The sequence below is a fragment of the Pinus tabuliformis genome, chromosome 6, assembly GCF_031772625.1.
Source record: "Pinus tabuliformis cultivar Carrire ecotype Pingquan chromosome 6, CPIR1, whole genome shotgun sequence".
Classification (NCBI taxonomy): domain Eukaryota; kingdom Viridiplantae; phylum Streptophyta; class Pinopsida; order Pinales; family Pinaceae; genus Pinus; species Pinus tabuliformis.
The window spans coordinates 475,606,798-475,629,438 of record NC_142292.1 but is presented as its reverse complement, the minus strand read 5'-3'; the positions used below and the strand labels follow the sequence as shown (position 1 = coordinate 475,629,438).

Here is a 22,641-nt window from a genome sequence, read left to right as displayed (position 1 = left end):
CAATAAAGGTTTTTGTGAAGTCCGATGTAGCTAAGACCGGTGCTTGGCACATTGCCTCTTTAAGATGTTCAAAGGCCTTTGTTGCTTCCGGAGTCCATGAAAATGCATCTTTCTTCAATAATGTTGTTAGAGGTGCTGCTATTCTCCCATAATTCTTAACAAACATGCGATAATACCCTGTCAACCCAAGAAATCCTCGCAGATGCTTTATGGATGTGCGATTTTTTCATTCCTTAATGGCTTTAATTTTGCTAGGGTCTACCTTAACTCCTTCATGAGATACAATATGACCCAAATATTCCACCTCCTGGACTCCAAAGAAACATTTGGATATTTTTGCATATAATTTAGGTTCAAAGATAAATAATGCCAAGGAAACTCTTGTTCAAAGAGTTGTTGTCCCTGCGGTACAACAAGCTAATAAGAAAAAATAATTGGCAGTTGATCCCATCATCCTCAAAGCCCTAGCTCATGAGGTAAGAGGCCTTGACAAGTCTCCTTCTCCTTTCAGTTTTCAATCAGAAATTTAGAAGCTAAGAATACCTATGCCTTTGATTGAACTAGTAAAGAATGAGTCCTTCAAAATATCCATCCTCGAGGCCCTTGAGCCTAAAGCCATCCAAGCCTCCATAGACCATGTAAATCTGCAAGATGACAAGCTAGCTGTTATTCTCAGCCCAATGATTGAAAATTGTGAAGACAACTCCCCATCATTCTATGTCTCTCTGACTATTCATGAAAAAATCCTTCACAACTCCCTTTTGGACACTAGAGCCAGCCATAATCTAATGCCCAAGGCTGTCATGGATGAGTTGGGTCTTGACATCACCAAGCCTTATCATGACCTGTTCTCTTTTGAATCTAGAAGTGAAATGTCTAGGATTAATAAAGGACCTAGCCATCACTTTGTCTCAGTTGCCCATGAAAAGCATGATGATGGATATTGTGGTAGCAGATATACCCCCCAAGTTTGTCATGTTACTTTCCAGAGGTTGGATAAAGAGATTAGGTGGATCATTACAAAATTATCTATCCTATGCTACTATCCCAGTTTTTGGAAGGGAGAGCAAGAGATTTTACAGAGAAGCTCAGTTGGCTTATATAATCAGCAATGAAAAGAATCCCACCAATCATCCCATATATGTTGTTAACATTGATTTGGGAGCTTGTATTCTTCATATTGAAGAATCCCAGTTGGCCTCCACGCAACTCAAGAAACCAGTTTTCCAGATTGCTGAGGAAGAAAACCCACAGATTTGGGACATGTTCTTTGATGGAGCTTGCTCTAAGGAAGTTGTTGGGGCAGGTGTAGTCCTTGTGTCCCCAACACAGGAATACATTCATTTATCTTTCAAATTAACCTTTTAGGTCACAAACAACATAGCAGAGTATGAAGCTTTGGTTCTGGGCTTAAGCGCTGCTAAAGAAATGGGTATCAAACACCTAAAAGTGTTTGGAGATGCAAACCTCATCATTCAATAAGTAAATAAAGCATTCCAAGCAAAGCATCCAAGGCTGAAAGCATATAGAGAGGCGGTCTGGAGGCTAAAGGATTCTTTTAATGATTTCAGAATTTCTTATATTCCAACAATAAAGAACTAGCTTGCCGACTCCCTTGTTGTCTCTGCTAGCATGTTTATTCCTCCTTTACCTCTTAAATTGACATATGAAGTTCAGTTAAAATATATACTATCTCTGCCAGACAATGTCAAGTATTGGAGAGTTTTTGAAGATGATCAGGAAATTAACAGGTTTTTACAAGTCATTGAGGAATTTGGTGAAACACACATCGACCAAGAAAATGAAACCATGGAAGAATGCGGCTAGTTCAAGCTAAAAATCAAGATCAACCGAGGAAGCATTGTCCAACTGCCCAGTAATCACATACCAAAGGGATTGGTGCCTCTAGAGAAGCTTTTCGATCATAACGACGTGCCCTATAAGCCGGCGAAAACAGAGAATGGGTCTGTTGTCTGTAAACATAATATAGGGAGCCCAACCCATTTGAAATTCATCAATCTTTCCACTCATTTGTCTTCTACCCAGAATTCCAAGTACTGCACCCTCATGAAGAAATTCGCTGATATTTTTGCCTGGGAATAAAGTGATATTAAAAATTATGATACAAACATCATACAACATAAGATTCCATTGGAAAATAATACCACCCCTTTTAAGCAAAGGTTAAGACCTATCAGCCCTCTCTTATTTCCTTTGATTGAGAAAGAGATCAAGAAGCCGTTGGCTGCAAAAATTATAGTTCCCCTAAGGTATTCAAAATGGATAGCTAAACTTGTGGCAGTGAGAAAGAAAAATGGAGAAATCAGGCTTTGTGTTGACTTCAAAATCTGAACAAGTGCTCTAAAAAAGATAACTATCCCCTATCTAAGATGGAACACTTGCTACAAAGAGTTTCAGGGGCTAGAGTCATGTCTTTCTTAGATGGATTTTCATGTTACAATTAGATTGTTGTGCATCCTAAAGATCAGGAAAAGACTGACTTCACTACTCCTTGGGGCACTTTCATGTACTCCAAGATGCCTTTCAGACTGATGAATGTTGGGGCTACTTTTCAGAGGGCCATGGACATAGCTTTTGTGGGAGAGAAGGACAAGTTTGTCCTTATTTATCTTGATGACATAAGAGTCTTATCCAGCAGCCACAAAAACCATTTACAACATTTGAAGAAGGTATTCCTACAGTCTAAACAGTTTGGAATTTTAGTGAACCCAAAGAAGTCAGAGTTTGCTCTAGAAGAAGGCAAACTCCTGGGACATATTGCTTCTGCTGAAGGTGTAAAAATTTATCCAGCAAGGGTTCAAGCCATTTAGACATTGCCCATCCCAAGGTCAAAAAGGGACATTCAATCCTTCCTAGGTAAGATTAACTTTGTAAGGAGGTTCATTCCAAACTTTGTAGATCTATTAAAGCACATCACTTCCATGCTGAAGAAAGGATCATAAATAAAATGGACAGATGCTTCAAGAAGCTCTTTTGAAGCCATCAAGCAAGCTATCATGGAAGTTCACACTCTAATCAGCCTAGATTACACTAAGGAGTTTCGTATCTTCTCTTTTGCCTCTTATGATACACTTGCAGCAGTTCTGTTGTAGAAAAATGATGAAGGCATAGAGCACCCCATGGCCTTTTTTAGCAAAACTTTAAGGGATGCTTAACTAAGGTATGACCTTATTGAAAAAAAGCTTATTCTCTCATAAAATATTTAAAGGCATTCACAATTTATATTTTGCATTCCAAAGTAGTTGCATATATACCTTCAGCTTCAGTAAAATATGTCTTAACTCAGCCAAATATTGATGGGAAGAGAGCTAAATGGGTTGCAAAATTCATAGAATTTAACATAGAGGTGAAAGCTCACTAAGCTTGTCAAAGGCCAAGGCTTGGCTAAGCTAATGGATGAAGAAAATTGCAGCTTGTTAGACATAAATTCCATGGGTCTAAATTCATATGATGAGCAGAAAGAGGGAGCAGAAGATGAGCAAAAGTAGAATCAGTGTTTGGCTGAAAAGTCTAGCCACATGTGAATGGTATTACAACATAGTTCATTTTTTGCAAACTCTAGAATTCCCTCCAGGGCTTAGCTCAAGTAAAGCTCATGCCATTAAACTCAGTGTCACACGGAATCATTCAAGAGTGCGGACACAACCGACCTTCCTAGAAGTCTAAGACATTCTAATGACAAACAAAACAAACTGGAGCTATCCTTCTCTAAACATGCATTATGATATGAGAAATCAAGTGTTTCGTTCTTACCTTTGTCCAAACGATGTTGTAGAAGTCCAAGCTTTGTTGATCTGGATGAGTTCCTCCTTTTCTCCAAAACCTGCAATCACCAACAGTCAAACAATTAAATAGCACCTGATTATAACATAAAACAAAGCATATTCAACATATAGACCAAGGAGTACATGAAATAACCCATAAACAACAAGTTATTGAGAAGAATGGACCAATTTGCATTAAAGGTAATCAAAAGGAACCATTACAACCTGAGCCTTGGTGTTGTGCAAGCTCCTTCCAGGGTCCACAAGAGTCTTCCTCTACTTTGACAAAGCTCACCCACTTCCAAATAGAACAAGCAAAGATGGCAATCTCTCCTCACAAGCTTCTAAATGGGAGTCCTAATTCCTGCAGCATTTACCCTTAGAAATGTATAGCTTTCAACCTCTCCTCCTTCTGGCCCAATGCCTGTATTTATAGTGCTCAAGAGGAGGTTAATCAGGTCCACCATCAATGGGATAATCCCCTCTTTGGGTGGGATAGCTCCCTTATTGATGGGATAAGTTCCTCTTTGATAGGAGTGCATGAACCATCTGGAGGCGCCCAATACACGTCGAACAACCTTCTAGAATGCTCTAGAAATGACCACAAGTAACTTTTTAAAGATGAAACTTGCGCATTCTAACCTTTACAGGGGGACGCACCTGTCCCTTAACATACAGAGCGTCTTTGGACGCAGCTTTTGTGAACATTGGGAGCGTCCCCGCAGGTAAGGTTGAGAGAACCTGCGTCCCCAGAGATAAATACATTTATACAAGACTTTCTCTCTTTTTTGGAGTTTGACATGGAGAGCAGAGGCATAAGACTTGCCTAAGAGGGTAGCATGACTGTTGATTGAGCCATACTAACTGCAAATAGTCATGGTGACATTTTTTAGTGTAACAGATTGCCCCCTAAAGTGCGAAGCCTGGAATAGATTAGGGTTTGTAATATCTAGGAAGGGTGAAGCGCTTTATCATTTCAAGGATTATCCCATGGAGAGCCTGGTCAGAACCTGCAATTTTCAACACAAAATACATGTATAAGATTATATCATCACTGAGGTAGGCATTCCCATACTCAGATCAAAACTTTAACTAACAGACTAACTACTCTGATACAGGAATGATCTTGCAGTACATCACAATCATAGACTTTTGTAGACACAGTATGGACGCAGCCATCTGTTTATGATTAGTCTACTTAGATAATGAATACAAAACTCCTCGCAGCCTGGATGGTGGAAACTAGATCCAGGGTCTTCATTTCTACTTCCCGAATTGGTACGATTCTAGCCATGCGAATAAATGAGTTGATGTCGAACATGGTAGAAACCACTCGATTACCAGTCGATGATGTAAACTGTTAACAAGCATGAGAGAGACCACCAGTAATGTCAATGGTTCTCAAAGTACCCAGTACAATCCATGAGATGTGAATGAATGAGTTGATGTCGAACATTTCACGGAATCCTTCGATCGAAAGTCAATGATGTAAACTGTCGTCAAAGGCGAGAAACCTGCCATTGATGCATGCAGACTTCAAGGTACTGACGATTTCTAATTCATCTCTCTAGATAATGTGCTGATGTCGATAGAAAGCGACTCGTTGCAGGAAAGCCTGCAACACGAAATCATTGTTCAAGTTGAAGAAATGTTGCTGTATGGACTGACTCAGGGATGGTCAAACGGATGACAAGTATTTTGCAGATGAAAGTTTTACTCGCAGACCTCTTGAACACATAACGACACGACAGATGGCTTGGTGACGAATAACTCAAAGTTAATCCCCGGAACCCGGTTAAAGACTTTCAAAGTGGTTTGATCAACTGTGAGGTAAAAGATTTCCCAACCCAGGTGAATGAAAAGTGTCGTGCTCAAGAGTGGTAATAAAGTTTCTTTTGAGACAAAAGGTAACAAACAGGTTCATTCTTCTCTCTTTTCCCCCACCATTTCTGGCAAGTACCTCTTTATTTTTAACAAGCTTGAGGAGGATAACATATGCTTGATTATAAGCTCATCCTTCGGATGAGTCCAACCTAGTTTTGATTCGAACCCTAGGAAGGAGTGGTTCGTTCCCGTTTGTAATTGAACAGGTCCTTTACTGTGAAATGTTTAACGAGCCCAGTATAGGAGAAACTCGGCGTTTTTCAATTTTAGAGAGTCTGAAAAACTTAAGAAGACTCCAAGTTGAACTTTTTCGTAGATTTGTGTCCCTCAAGCCCGAAAAAGTATAAAATAATACCTGGGGGAACCGCTTGATCTTGCGACCAAGGAGTACTTTCATAATTAGTGCCACTGACCTGAAAAGTAAAAAGCGATCAAGGACACGTCGTTTTATTTCCGTATCGAGTTTGAAACGACAAAAACCCAACAATCTTTTCCTGATTTTACGGTCAGAAAAGAGCTATAAGGGGACCGTCTTTTAATTCCATTTTAACGAGTGTAAAAGAAACGCTCGGCAATCTTTTCATATTTTAGGAGTCTGAAAAAGGCTTAAAAGAGAACTCCAAGGTTTCACTTTTTCGTAAGTTTTAACGAGTTCGAAAAAGGGATAAAAATGTACTCATGGTTTTCACTTTTTCGTAAATTTTAATGAGTTCGAAAAAGGGATAAAAATGTACTCATATGGCCGACTTTCAATTTAATTTACGAGCAGGAAAAGACGGAAAGAACTCGACATTTTTCATTTGTTTTACGAGAATGAAAAAATAGCAAAATAATCTCGGTATTTTCTTGAGTTTAACAAGTCTTGAAAATAATTGAAATTGACTCGAGATAGGTTTCATTTTTACAAAAGCTTGAAACAGGGAAAAACTATGCTTCAAAGTAGTTTCATTTTTTTACAAGCTTGAAACAGAAAGAAAATTGTGCTTGATGCCCCCTAAGCGTAACTTCTAGAGCGCATGCCCCCCAGCTTCATTTCATTCAACTAAGGTGGATGGAATGAAGCTTTACTTTCAAGATCTTGGAAAGACTTGTGGGACTTGTTTCATTTTTTAGTGAGGTTGTCACAGGAAAAGAACTATCCTCAAAACCCTTGTTTCATTTTTTAAACGAGCTTGACACAAGATAAGGAACTATGCTCATAACTACACTACAATCTACCTAACAAAAACTTTACTCTTAAAACCTTGATTCATTTTTTAACGAGCATGACACAAGACAAGGAACTATGCTCATGAAATCCTTGATTCATTTTTTAGTGAGCTTGACACAAGACAAGGAACTATGCTCATGACTACTCTCTACAATCTACCTACTTAACCTACCCTTGTTTCATTTTTTAACGAGCTTGACACAAGACAAGGAACTATGCTCAAAAAGTTCGCATGCCCCCAGTATAATGATGCAAAACGAGGTACATGCCCCCCAGGCTTCATTGCATTCAACCGGCTGGATGAAATGAAGGTTTACTTTCAATATTTAACTTGAAAAGGGAGTTGTTTCATTTTTAAGGAGGTTGACACAAGAAAAGAACTATCCTCATACCTGATTCATTTTTTAACGAGGTTGACTCAGTGACAGGAACTGTCCTCAAAAACCTACTTTCTACAATCTACCTACATATTCTAAAATCTACCTGATTCATTTTTTAATGAGGTTGACTCAGTAAAAGAACTATCCTCATGCTAGCCTGTTTCATTTTTTAACGAGGTTGATTCAGGAAAAAACTATCCTCGCCCCTGATTCATTTTTTAATGAGGTTGAGAGAGGAACAAACTATCCTCGTAACATTGATCATGGCTTCCAACTGGAAGAAAGACATGTCAATGGACACACCTTGATCATGGCTTCCAAAAGGTCTTCATCCGAAGGAAGAATAGTTTTTTGGAAGGAACACACGTCAAGGGACTCAAAAGGGATAAGAACATCGTGTTCAAATAATCCCATAGAGTTTTCCATGTCAATAACCGGATCTAAATCAACAGTGAGAGGCTCACTTACATCGGTAACTGAAAACATGGGACCAGTTGCCACATAATTAACCCGTGGCAGGGTAGATACCACTTTAGAATCAGGAACATTTAGGGGTGTCATTTTATTGGTAGTTGAGACAAAACTAGGGAACGAAAGCTGGTCTACAGTCACAATACTGCCATTGTGAGGGAAAGACATCACGCGAAAGAGTGTCGATACGACAGCTTTCATTGCATAAACATAGTCTCGCCCAAGGAGTAAATTGAAATCCAAGGGACCTCGAACTACCATAAGATCAATACAGACAGTTTTACCTTCCAAGGTAATAGAAAACTTAGGAAGAATCCCTAAAGGTTCACTGATGGTTCTGTTAAAAGCTTTCAGATTCTGCGTAATAGGCACAAGCTGAGGGGAACCCAAAGCTTTCCAAACAGTTGAGGATAAAATACTAACAGAAGCACCTTCATCTACCTGAGTACGATATATGTCCCTACTACCAGCCTTAACAATGATTTGGAAAGGGATGGAGGAAGGAAGACGAGGTTCTGTCAGTCTATTCCATTCAAAGGAAAAGACCTCAGGGCTTGGAGGGGGTTCTGTAGAAACAGGTGAAATGCCCCCCGGCATAGAAGAATCTGATGTAACAAGAAGAACCTGAGCGGTATGAAGTTCACTCTCGAAAGGGAGAGTGTGATCGACCGAATGTGAAATTGAATCGACCACTTGATCAACTAATGGATCATCAACCTGAGTGACATGAGTTTCACTCTCCAATGGAAGAGTGTGATCGACCGAATGTGAAATTGAATCGACCACTCCATCAATTGACGGTAGGTTGGGAGAAAGTTTACGGTAACCAGTTGGAAATTCTTGCTGTGGAACAGTAAGGTTTTCCAACAATGTTGAGGCTTCATTCATGTGAGGGAAAATGTGAGTTTGATGACTCCCTTTGCATAACTTACAAGGAAACCTAACTTTACCCTTTTTCCCAGGAACCTGACTATCACTGGTTGATGGATCAATATAAAGTTGATGAGATTTTTCTGACCATACTTCCAAGACCTTTGGAATACTAGGACAATTGACAAGGAAGTGGTCACCCTTACAAAGCCTGCAAGGGTATTTGGGTTTACGGTGCATGTCGGAATTTTCCTCAACACAACTAACACTTACAGTCATGGTTGGTTGGTTGACTTCTTTCTTATCTTGCTTCTTCTTCTTCTTCTTCTTCTTCCCTTTCTTCTTCTTCTTAGCCTCCTGGTTACTAGCATCAAGGCTTTTACCAGGCGAAGAGGAAGAAATGGAGGAAGAAAAATTAGGCGAAGAAGGTAAAGGGTCAACAGAAGGTTGGTGATGTTGAGATGGTGAACTCTGTTGAGGTGAAGCATCCGGTTGAGATGGAACAATTGGAGTATTTTGGGCCAACGAAGTTGAAAATAACCATATCGGTAATCCTATTGTAAATCCAGGTAATGACAAAGTAGCCATATAAGGAGGGCCAACATTTCCAAAGTAAGGAAAAGTACTAGGATTCTCATTGGGAGGGGTTCCTAGGTTGATAAATTCCGGAACATTTGCCATTATATTCAACTTCAGTGAATTTTATTAACAATTTAAAACTAAAATTAACAATTCACAATTCACACCTAACAATTAAAATTCACAAATCACACCTATGGTCTCTAAAAGTAAAAATAATCAAATTAACACGCGCTATCAAATCTAGGAGTCAAACCACACACAAACAGTAAGCTCTCCGGACTGAAAACACTAGTTGGTGATTAAGCCCAACCTCGCAGAATCCAGTACAGAAATAGTGGGTGGAACAGTTACCCCGGCAACCTGCTTAATGAATAGACTGGACCAAGTTCCTCCACTTTAACAGTCTCGAGTGAAGTGAACCCCCCAGAAAATCCAAGTGAGTATAACCGACGTCTGCTCCAGGTACAGTGGGATCTTCCCTCCACCGTCACCTTGGGTAGAATCCTAAGATTACGGCCACTAAGGTTACCAACAGCAACAAATACACCTGGGGAACAGTCTACACTCCGACAACACGCAAGGGCAGAGTATCAAGCTCAATCCCCTTACCGGCTCCTTGACAACAATCCAAGGTTTACCGATAAGTGACCCCTGGCTCCTCGACAATGGTTAATCCGAGGTTTACCGTTTGTAATACGTGTGTCTGGCGTCGTTCCGAACGAGGGAGGATTGATCCCCTCACTGGTTCGGACACGAGCTCGTGCTTCTCCTTTAAGAGGAGCTTTCCCAGAGTATAAATGCAACAGTTGGATTTATCCTACCACAAGATGAGCTACTTGTTTGGTTTTGCTGTCTTGGAGAGTTAATTACTCTCCTACTCCAAGACACTAGCCTAAGCTATGTTGGTGTTTCAGAGCCCTAGAAATGTAAAAATTACTAGATGAATTTTAATTAAGCGCTGTGTTATTAAGGCTGTTATTACTCAAATGGGTAAATGGATATGAAACCAATGGTGTTATGACCCGACTCAACTGAATGCAATCGATATGATAATGTGATCTTTTCAATTCGATGAATCCTAATTAAAGTAAGGAGAGAGTTTCCATTCACTTCCAACAATGCAAAAAATTGATCACTAAGAGAAAATATAACAAATTCTCTAATGCACTAATTTTATCAAGAAAAACTAATGCAAATCAATTCCAAACCATTTTTTTTATTTTTATTTTTGTGTAAATTCAAATCAAAGAAAGCTGATCTAAATCTACGATTGATTTTTCAAAATGTAAACTATGCAATTGTAATCTATGCACAATTCACTTGAAAAGTATGCAAATGTAATCTATGCACATTTTTCATTCATATTCTGAAAATGAGAATTCTAATTATGCAAATGTGATCTATGCAAGAGAATTCTCAAACACAAGATGATTCTAATGTGATCTAAGAACCAATCAAGTGCAAGTCGAGAAAATTGGGTGAGAGTTCCAAAGATCAAAACATAAAAACACTCAAAGGCGATTAACACTCATACACAATTTAGCCTGATGCAAAATTGTGAAAAGACTGAGAGAAACCTCCAAGTAATGACCAAAGGAAAATAAATCAAGAATTTCTCAAAAAAGAGACTCAAAACACCCAATTGATGAAAGCTTAAAGCAGGAATACCAATGAAACAAGCTTAGGTGAAGATCTTTGACAGGAGACTAATGGATCTGGGCAGTAAAAACTAAGAAAAAGCAAAATCTAAGAGCAAAAAGTGTAAAAAAAGGAATTTTCTCAAATTTTGGTAGGGGACGCAGGCAACCCGTTAGCACAGGTGCGGGCCCGCTCTGTGCACATAGCAAAAGTGCGTCCAGGGACGCACTGTGCAGCACTCAGAGGGTGCGTCTTACTGAAAAACTCAAGAAAAACCAAAATAAAACTAATCCTAAGCTAACCCACCCAGAGACAGAGTCACAGAGCCAAAACCAGAAAAATAAACCAATTTTCTCAAAGCAAAGTTCACACAAAGGAAAAGACTTTTCTCATCAATGGAATCCCCAGCGGAGTCGCCAATTTGTCACATGGAATCAGTCAAGAGTGCGGACACAACCGACCTTCCTAGAAGTCTAAGACATTCTAATGACAAACAAAACAAACTGGAGCTATCCTTCTCTAAACATGCATTATGATATGAGAAATCAAGTGTTTCGTTCTTACCTTTGTCCAAACGCTGTTGTAGAAGTCCAAGCTTTGTTGATCTGGATGAGTTCCTCCTTTTCTCCAAAATCTGCAATCACCAACAGTCAAACAATTAAATAGCACCTGATTATAACATAAAACAAATCATATTCAACATATAGACCAAGGAGTACATGAAATAACCCATAAACAACAAGTTATTGAGAAGAATGGACCAATTTGCATTAAAGGTAATCAAAAGGAACCATTACAACCTGAGCCTTGGTGTTGTGCAAGCTCCTTCCAGGGTCCACAAGAGTCTTCCTCTACTTTGACAAAGCTCACCCACCTCCAAATAGAACAAGCAAAGATGGCAATCTCTCCTCACAAGCTTCTAAATGGGAGTCCTAATTCCTGCAGCATTTACCCTTAGAAATGTATAGCTTTCAACCTCTCCTCCTTCTGGCCCAATGCCTGTATTTATAGTGCTCAAGAGAGGTTAATCAGGTCCACCATCAATGGGATAATCCCCTCTTTGGGTGGGATAGCTCCCTTATTGATGGGATAAGTTCCTCTTTGATAGGAGTGCATGAACCATCTGGAGGCGCCCAATACACGTCGAACAACCTTCTAGAATGCTCTAGAAATGACCACAAGTAACTTTTTAAAGATGAAACTTGCGCATTCTAACCTTTACAGGGGGACGCACCTGTCCCTTAACATACAGAGCGTCTTTGGACGCAGCTTTTGTGAACATTGGGAGCGTCCCCGCAGGTAAGGTTGAGAGAACCTGCGTCCCCAGAGATAAATACATTTATACAAGACTTTCTCTCTTTTTTGGAGTTTGACATGGAGAGCAGAGGCATAAGACTTGCCTAAGAGGGTAGCATGACTGTTGATTGAGCCATACTAACTGCAAATAGTCATGGTGACATTTTTTAGTGTAACACTCAGATCAGCCAAATTCTGCATTAATAAAAATCTTATTTACTGGAAAGACCCATCAGGAATCCTCTTGAGGTGTCTAGATAAAGAACAATTTGTGGAGGTCATACACCAGTTCCATTCTAGCATCTGTGGAGGGAATCATTATTGGAAAACGATAGCTCACAAAATCTTGAGGGCTGGATATTATTGGCCTACTCTGTTCTCTGATGTGTTTTCCTTTGTAAAATCTTGTGACAAGTTTCAAAGGTTTGCAGGAAGACAACAGCTAAAATCTCTGCCCTTGAAGCCAATGCATGTCAATGGTCCCTTCCAGTAGTGGCGCTTGGACTTTATAGGTGAGATCAACCCACATTCTAGTGGCCAACACAAATGGATCTTAGTAGCCACTGATTATCTCACCAAGTGGATTGAGGCTATACCCACTAAGAATGCCAATCATCAAGTTGTCATAAAGTTCTTGGATGAGAATATTTTCACTATATTTGGTTGCCAAACCAAAATAGTCACTAATAATGCAGCAGCTTTAGAGGCAAAAGAATTGATGGACATGACTAAACCCATGGGCATTCAAGTGGTGCATTCTATCTCATATTATCCTCAAGGAAATGGCCTGGCAGAATCATCTAATAAGATTCTAATAATGGTAATCAAAAAACTATTAGAGGACAACAAAAAGAGTTGGGATTCCAAGTTGAAGTTTCCACTATGGGCTGACAAAGTTACCATCAAAAAATCCATAGGGAATTCTCCATTTAAACTGGATTATGGCACTGATGTTGTTTTCCCCATCCAACTGATTCTCCCTGTGGTTAAGTTCTTGCAAGAAGAACAAGATGAAGAAAATGACATGGTAAGAAGAATGAATAACCTAGTTGAACTACAACAGATCAGAGAGTAGCTGGTTAAGAAGTCAAAATCTCATCAAAAGAAAATCAAAGAAACCTTTGACAGGAAGGAAAAAGTGGACAATTTTCAAGTTGGTGATTGGGTGCTTAAATGGGATGCATTTAAAGAAAAAAAAGGTAATCATGGCAAGTTTGACTCCTTATGGACAGGTCCTTTTGTCATCGCTCAAGTTCAACAGAACAATACATTCATTCTGCATAGTCTGGAAGGAGGAGATACTTTTGGTAGCCCAGTAAAAGGGCAGTTCTTGAAACTTTATTTCATTTAAGGCCTTAAAGCCTTAATATGTTTTTCTTTCAGTTTTTATTTCAGACTAAATAAACTCCATGCCCAATGGAACACTAGGAGGAAGGTTTGATCTTGTTTTTACAGGAAAGGCATTGTTCTGCAATTCTTGAAACCTCACAGGGAGGCTTTCATCCCTAGAAGGAGCCATTGTTAGCCTTGTGGGCAAAAGGTCCAAAAATAGATCCAACTATGCCCTTTAAAGTCTCCATGAGCTAGCATAATTATGCCAAAGGATCTAAATATGCTCTTGAAAGCTTCGAAATTTGCATGAGGATCACTTAAAAATCCCAATAGTCGCATGGAGGAAAGCCCTTGAAAGAGTAGAAAAACACTATCGAGATGCTAAAACACCTTAAAACAGTCAAAAACCAACTATCACAGGCTTGAGCATGGAAATGCACAGCAGTCGTTAGATCTGGCCGATCAATGGCCCAAATCTAACCGGCCAATCGCAATCGGCCAAGTAGAAGGGACAGTTTAAAGTTGGGCAGATGATACCGTCGATCAGCAATCCGGCGGGTCGCATTGGCGGGGAGCATATGCTATGTTATATAAAGGCTCAGGGTGCGAGCGACACGCGATTTTGATTTATCACATTGCTGATATCACATCGGTAATATACCACGAGCAGAGCCTATTCACATACAAATGGGCGACCTGATGATCCAAACTTGATGGCATTATAGTTGGTAATTCATAAATTTTGAGATCCGCACCCAAGCAATTTTCAACGTTTTTTTGTGTATTTTCGTTGTTTCAACGAAAAAAAAGGGCAATAGGTGTAGTGAAATAGCGATGGAACCCAAACCTGATTGGTTTCCTGAATAAAAACATATAATCTTTGAAGTCTGCGGAAGGCCCATTTTCAATGTTTTTTCACAGTTTTGTGTGTTTTCGTTGTTTAAATGAAATACGAAGGGAAATTTGGCCAGTATTGATTGCGATAAAGGTCAGACTCGAAAGGGTCCGGGAAGTGGCATATATGGTATCTGAAGTCCGCCAAAGCCATTTTTTTCCATGCATTTTTTCAGTATTTTCACATATTTCATTATATAAGGGAAATAAACAAGCCAAGTCCAATGCGACTTCTGATGGTGACAAGGGCGAACCTGATGGATAATTAAACCATATTTTGGGACTTTTGAAGTAAGAAAGGAACAATGATGGGCGGGATTTATTAGTGTTGCAACGATTGATGTTTATAACATAAACAGTCACTGTTCGTAGTTTAAAGGGAAAAACGAAGGCCCGAAGACCCTTTCCACCATATAACAAAGCCCAGGAGATAGTTTTTTAGGAAACAGAGCTTGGAAAGGGAAAGAGAAGGGCTACAACACGTTACAACCCGAAACAGAAAGATCACGGAGCACAGACAGCACAACAGCCACAACAACAAACATCATGGAGCATCTCTGGCACAGGAGAACTCCTAGACAGTGCAACAAGCTACCTAAAATATCTTAAAGTGGTTACTCTACTGTCAGAAGCAGAAAACTTCGATCCCATGCTTCCCTAGAGGGCATCAAATCAGTTAACAATGCAGATGAGACAGATTAAGACTTCGAGCCTCTTATAGCTCAGGAGCATTGTAAACAGGATATAAATAGCTGAGAGTAAGATGTAATAGGGGTTCAACTTCTAGAGATTATTCCTCCTCTATTCCTTCAAGCTTCTCATCTTCATTCTAGCAATATAAGCTTTCTTTTCCATTATATGTTCAATGTCCATTCTCTTTGTTGTTCTATGCTTGCACTTGAATAGTTTGTTCATGTTTTCTTTGTGTCTAAGGCAAGATAACTATCATCTTATCTCTAAGGTCATTTATTTGACTAATTATTAATTAACTTATAGTTTTTAATTATTAGGTCTCGTACCATTTACCTTAATTTATTTATTTTTACGAATTAAAATATTATAATAATTTTGACCCCTGTCCTTGAGTCAAACTAGCCGTTAGAGATGATAGCTATTGGAGGCTCCGCTCAGACTATTTAGCATGATGAGCTAGATCTGTTTCTTCAACTTTTCCTGACAATGAACCACACTAGTTGGTTCGAAACGCGTCGACAAATGAGATTCCATGTGATTTTCGCTGAAATCTTTCTCTAACTTGATATGGATCACAGAAGCCTAAACTTTATTATCTTATCTCTACTTTGATAAATTAGATTTACAAGCTTCTTTGCTGCCTATAGCTAGCCCTCCATATGTAGTCATACATGCATCTGCCAGTACAGTCAGTGTTCTCTTTTGCTACCTGTAGCTAGCCATTCATTTATGTTTATGTATGCAATCTGTTGGTATAGTTAGTATTCTCCATCTATCCATTAAATTTATAAATTATTGAGAATTAGTGGTCTAAAGCCTTGTATTGGTGAGAGCGTTCATGCATGCCTTGAGTGAAAATAGAGTTGAAATAGTTATCTAAATTGATCCAAACCATCATTTATTCCAATAGTTTAGAGAACAATATTGAAGATAACAATCCCCACCTAACATGTAGCCTGACAATTCTGTCTTCATGGGTTCCATAGGTGCTGCAAGTTTTATAGATAGGGTAATGGGCCCGAGCTCAGAATTTTGACGAAATTTAACATTTTGTTAAACAACCAAAGGCATGCCTAGGAGCCAATTTTTTTAAAGGTTTCATGTGTTAAGTGATCGAGAGATTTCAAGCTTATTACAATGAAAAGGTGTTGTGGGGAGTTAAAAAGGGCCTTTAGGTGATATGATGAAAAGAGCTTAAGCATAAAGGGATAAGAACTTGTGATTTAAACAGGTCAATAGTGAAGTTTGGAACACTATGTGTTATATTTGGAAGTTTTGTTAGACATAACATTTCTATATACATGGTGATGAAGGCTTGAATGGGTCAGTAATGTATTTGGAAAGGTCCCTTTATATTTGGTATCTTTTCCAAAGATGGAAGCACCCACTAGTCATGGTTATAATTATATAAATGGGTTAGCAACATTTGGAAACTTCACTAAATATGATAGCACACCAGAGTTGTTGTTGTAGTCATTAGCAGTTGAGCTAGAATAGAGATATGAAACTGAGAGGAGCACAATTTGTAGAGTAAAATAATGGAGTCTGGTTCAAACAAAATGAATCAAACCTGAGTGTTCCTCATGCCACGAAGAGAGTAATGAGAAAGGGACCCTGGGATTACTACGATTAGACCAAATCTTAGTGAATCTATGTTGGAGTGCATTTTGAGATCTATGAGCCTCAATTAATAATCATTGAATGCCACGAAAGTTCATAGATTTAAACAGGTTGAATTTAATGTTGGTACTCCTTAAGTGTGTATGTTGGATAGAGATTTAATTCTCAGCATTGAAAAACCTTTAGATCTCATTCTCTGATTTAATACAATTGCAATGGATTAGTAATTAGATATAACAACAAAATGGAGAGCCTTTATGGAGTATGCTCTTGGGTAGTGTGTGGATCATATAATGGTTTGCATTTTTCCCTATGTAGCATAGGAACAAAACTATGTAGCACAAATTTAGACTAGGGGGAATGAAATATTGTTGAGAGATGATTAGAGAGCTCTGAGTATGTGAGTGTGTGCTACCGAGAAAGGCCAAGTATGTCTGAGAAGAATGAAGATTGAGAGTCATTAATCATATAGAGCATATGAGGGCCAAGGGCTATGGGTTGTGTATGCTACAAATGAGAAGAGACCATTGAGCTATTGATAATTTTGTTGAAGAGTGGTCAGATTGACCAATGGACATAAAGCTAAAAGGTCTAAGAATAGAGGGCCAAGTTGGTAAATACATAGCTAAAATCAGGCCAAGTGGGTGCCATAATAGAGAGAAAATAAGTTCCTTATAGAGTGTGGGTTGGATCTTACAAAACAGGGAATTGGAGTTTCCATCTAGTGGATGTTTCAAGGATAGCTTGGGGGTTGGTGCCTCTTGCAAGTTCGTTCTTGCAAAAAATCCATGTATTTTGTGCCTCGTGATAAGTTGATTAGGTGGATATAGAAGAGGGAGTTATTTCTTCCTGCTAGTGGGTTCTAACAAACAATCTAAGGGAGTTAGTGCTTTTGGTGTGGGTGCTCAAAAAGATTGATGTAAATAGAGTAGGAGCTCATATTGTACATCATAACAAACAAAGATTGGTGGTTTTTCCCTTTTGGGTTTCCACGTTAAACCCTCTATGTTTATATGTGTATGTTGGTCATGGTGTGTTTGTGTATTCATGTGTTGATTTATGCTGATGTACATGTTATAAGGGTGGTTTCTCCCATAAATGATTACCAAGATTAAAAGAAAATATTAATTTGCATTAAAATATGAAATTAGCCTTGATACTTATCCACCCCTCCCCAGTATTAATTATTGTTTTCAACATTTCCCCTACTTCTTTTGTATTTAGTGACAACAAAAGCAATATAAGTATCTAAAGATGCACCTTTTGAAGTCAAAATAGGATCATCAATTAATGTTGGTAGTTCTATATGATCACCTCACATGCTTCAAAGGAATCTCTTTCCTATTCTACAATCTCCTAAAATGGTTCTTTCATTGAAAAATTCCTATCATGCTCTGCATTCAATTTAGTTTATGGTTTTTCCTTAAAGGCATACGATGTGTGCCTTTCCTTATCAATGCTTGTACTAGATGTTTGTTTTAATCCCTTCATACAATAACTAAACTGGGCTCAAATATTTAATAGAAATTTCCTTCAATCTTTGTTGAAATTCAATTGGAAACATCAAACTATACCGAGATCTTAAATGCAAGGCCCCTCAAGCATTTAATATAGGCCCTTACCAGGCATATTTGAGTGTTTTACAAAAGCACCCATCAAAATGTTTTGAAACTATTTTGGATAAGATTGAATTGAACAAATGTATTCTATAGAGGGCCCCTTAAATTCAGATACATGGTGCTCTCCTTCCATCGATGCTTCACTTCATCAATTTGCAAAACTAATTCTAATTGAAAGGGATTTTTTTTTCAATTGGTCATCATTCTTGACAAATCCTTTGCTTGGATTCTCTCCAACTTCCACAGGTTTGGAAATGGCACCATATCCAGTAGTTGAGCTCAAAATATTATCCTCTTCAACATAATTTGTTTGAGATGTGAACCCAGAATTATTGATAACATCAAAGATAAATAGAGATGAAAAATTTACATCATTTTAACTCACAACAAATAATTTTTCTTCCTTCTCAACTATAATTGTCATATCATGCTTCCTCTTGTTTTCTTTCTCAATAGTATTAGCATTTCATTCTTCAAAAATATCATGCCCAGAGTTCCGTTACCACTGCTTGGTGAAGACTCTCTCCAAGGTTACAAAATGCAGATGGTTGCAAATTAAAACCACCAATTTTAGATAACATTTGTATGATATATTTTCCTTCTCTAGCGATCATCGCACTAACAACCTCCATTCTCTACATTTTCCAAATCTTGCACTCCAATGGGATTATTATGGACATAAAACCAAACTTTAGAGAAAACACCTCACAATTATCTTTGTAGTAACCAATTAGGGACACCAAAGTTTTATGGAAAAGCTTGGAAAGCAACTCTGTCTCATTCTAAAATTCATTGATACCCTGTGAAGAAATTGGATTTCTTCTTTTCACTTACATGAAAAGGTAAAGTTCCTACAGATTTCTATAAGTCCATCAAGGATAATTTTAGGGGCGAATGTTCGCGAAATTAAGGGGTTTTAAATTTTTAGTGGGCGAATATTTTGTGTCATAGTACATTTTTACAAATCACCTCAGATAGCCCACCTTATTTTAAGGGAGAGGGTAAAAAAGGTAAATTTAGCCCTTTAAATTAGGACTTACAACCTTCCATTCGCCCATTCTCAAGAATAGGTTTTATTTAAGTGAATCCATTCGCCCATTTTCAAGAATAGGTTTTATTTAAGTGAATCCTATGGGCCAAATACCATATTTATAAAAGAGGTATGGTAAATTAATAAAAATATAAATAAATGAGAGGTATGGTAAATAAATAAAACATTTTTTATATTTACTCCATAAGTCACCTTATATACATGTAAAGGTGTAAACAAATAAAAATATAAGTAAAGTGGAGGTATGGTAAATAAATAAAATGTATTTTTATACTTACTCAAAAGTTATGGTAAATAAATAAAAATATAAATAAACTAGACGTATCGTAAATAAATAAAACCTCTTTTTATATTTAGTCCATAACCCTCATTCTATTTATGAAGGCTCAAGAAAGAGGTTTTATTTAAGTGAATCCTATGGGCCAAATACCATATTTGTAAAAGAGGTATGGTAAATTAATAAAAATATAAATAAACGAGAGGTATGGTAAACAAATAAAACATTTTTTTATATTTACTCCATAAGTCACCTTATATTTACGAACACTCAAAAAATGGGTTATATTTAGGTGAAACCTATGCCAAAATACTATGGGACAAATACCATGGACTAGATTGTTATTAATACCATGCAAAAAACCATTATTAACCCTAATATTAGAATTAATAAAAATAAAAATGGCACATGGTATTGACCCATGGTATTCACCTGGAATGTAGCCTATTTAAATGGGGGAATTAAACCAGCATGTAGCCTATGCTAAGATTCACTAGGACTTTACAAAGTTTTATTATTTAGTGAAAGACTTGCCAAGATCTTACAAGATTTTATAATTGAGTAAAATATTCGCCATGCCTGGTGAGAGATTCGCCAAAAAAATTATATATACATATTATATTATTGATAAAATCGCCTTCCATTTTTCCTTTATACCATGGAGATTCGCCCATTTATTAGATTTATAAATTTAGGGGGGGTTCTTAAAATTTTTCCTGAAGTCCATATCAAACACAACTACTAGTGCCACTATTTTTCCAATCATTCCTAACCAGCGTAGGAAGAGAATAACACAATGACAAGGCTTCTATAGTCACCATTATCTATAAGATGATAAGTTCTTTTGAAAGGTACTATCTACAAGGATGTAGAAATTATGCTTCCAGTAATAAATATAAATGGACCAAAGGCCTCCATATATAAAATACATAAGTCTAGAAATATAGTGACAAAGCCTATTTTCATGTGCTTCCAAAGTGGTAGAAGAACCCCCAAAATTAGAAAATGATTCCACTTTGATCACTGACTTATCCCTCAAACCTTCCCTCAATATGACTATGATCGATACTGTGGAAGATGATATTATTGTGGATCCATTAGATGCCTCGAAGATAATTGATGACTTTGAGTTGGAACAAGACAATGTCATCGAAATAAAGGACGTGGAAGTAAATAAGCAGAAATTAAGATGCCACACAGAGAAATACAAGATCAAACAACTCAATCCATGCTGTGAGGGAAAGAAATTTCTTGTTTTAGATGTTGACTACACATTTTTTGACCATCAACTTATTGTTGATAATACTATGGAGCTTATGTTTCCATATCTCCATGAATTTTTGACAATTTATTGTGTGGAATATGGTATAATCACATGGTTTGCAACCAACATGAAGTGGGTTGAGGTGAAGATGGAGCATCTTGGATTTATCAATAATTTCAATTATAAAGTTACAACCCTTCTTGATCATCTAGCAATGATCACTACGAAATTGATTCACATGGTGTCTTTGATTACAAGCCTCTTGGGATAATATGGGGCTTATTTCCCAAGTACTACAATCCCAATAATAAAATTATGTTTGATGACCTTAGAAGGAACTTTGTCATGAAATCTTAGAATGGGCTTCTGATAAAACCTTTTCGTAAATTTCATTTGAATCACAACACTGTTCAAGATCTTGTTGGGCTTACATGATATTTTCTTGCAATGCTAGAACTAAATGATATTAACCACCTTGATCATAAGAAGTGGGAGGCATACACCAAATAAATGCAAAGACCAAGGTTGCTTCAAATTCAAACCTTTCACCATTAATAATAAATACAGAGGTAGAGATATGAATCACTTCAAAGGTGTCAACATTTACATGTAGTATCAATTCACTATTTATGATAGTGATAATAAACAATTAAAAGAGAAAGTAGAAACCTCCATATTATATGAAGCATAATTTTATCATATTGCCACTACACTTGTTAAGTATTGTAAAGCTAATCTGATCAGAACACTGTAACCAGACTTAAGATATTACACAGATTGGATCTGCTGCTAACAGAAAGTGATATTATTTTGTTCTTGAGCTTGGAACTATTAATGTTGGATTTTGAAGGAAGCTCACTTTGTCCATTGTTTTCAATTTTGATGTCTCTTATCACTTAGGAGTCAGAAAAAAATTGCTTATCCACTAGATATCAAACTCTATTTTACCACTATGATAAACAAAAATTGTCAATCTAAGAACAAAAAGACCACTATCTCCCTTGACATTTCCTCTGGCACTATTAGAAGCATTATCATTGGCATTGGTGTTATGCAATCCAAACTTGAAATACCTACAACCCTCAACCCAAAACTCCTTTATGGAATTATAGAGATAAGGAGCTTAGGATATAATAATGGAATGATCAAGGTTGCGAGTTTGATACAAAATAATAAGAGTAATAGAAAAATTATAACAATGACAAAATCAAACGCGAAGGAAGGTGAATTAGCAAGCATACGAGAAGTTTCATATTCATTCTCCTTTATCCCTAATAAATTAAAAGAACTAACAGTGATTTTAGCTCAAAATTGTTTAGCTTCCAAAACTTATTGAAATGACTATTTAATTTAAGCTTGCTAAGGATCAAATTTGAACTATACAAGGAAGTAATCTTTGGAAACTAGGATGTAATAGGATAAGGTTGGAGTTGACAGAATAAATACTAATATATATAGACATTTGTTTCTAGTGTTGTGAACTAAAACTAAGTCTATATATATACTTGGAGGAAAGAGTGTTGAAACCAAACTAAATTGGAGAGTTGTTAGCTGATATTGGAGATTGGATCCCTTTTTTTTTGGTACACCATTGCAACTGATGTTAGAATCACAAACCATAAACCCATACGTAGCAGAATTCTATCTATGTGAATGAATTTTTCTGAAGTCGAACATAGAAAGAAATCACTATATTATCGACCATTTATGGGTGTTGTTAACAAGTGTGAGACAACTCACCATCAATTTCCATGAGTGTTAAGGTGAAAGAGTGC

The 22,641-nt window shown here is 37.5% G+C and overlaps 1 pseudogene; it reads left to right on the top strand.

The window, feature by feature from the left end:
- The window catches only part of LOC149259370 (ubiquitin-like domain-containing CTD phosphatase pseudogene), a 74,559-nt pseudogene extending 53,183 nt beyond the window's left edge, over positions 1-21,376 (top strand).
- The last annotated feature ends 1,265 nt before the right edge of the window (positions 21,377-22,641 follow it).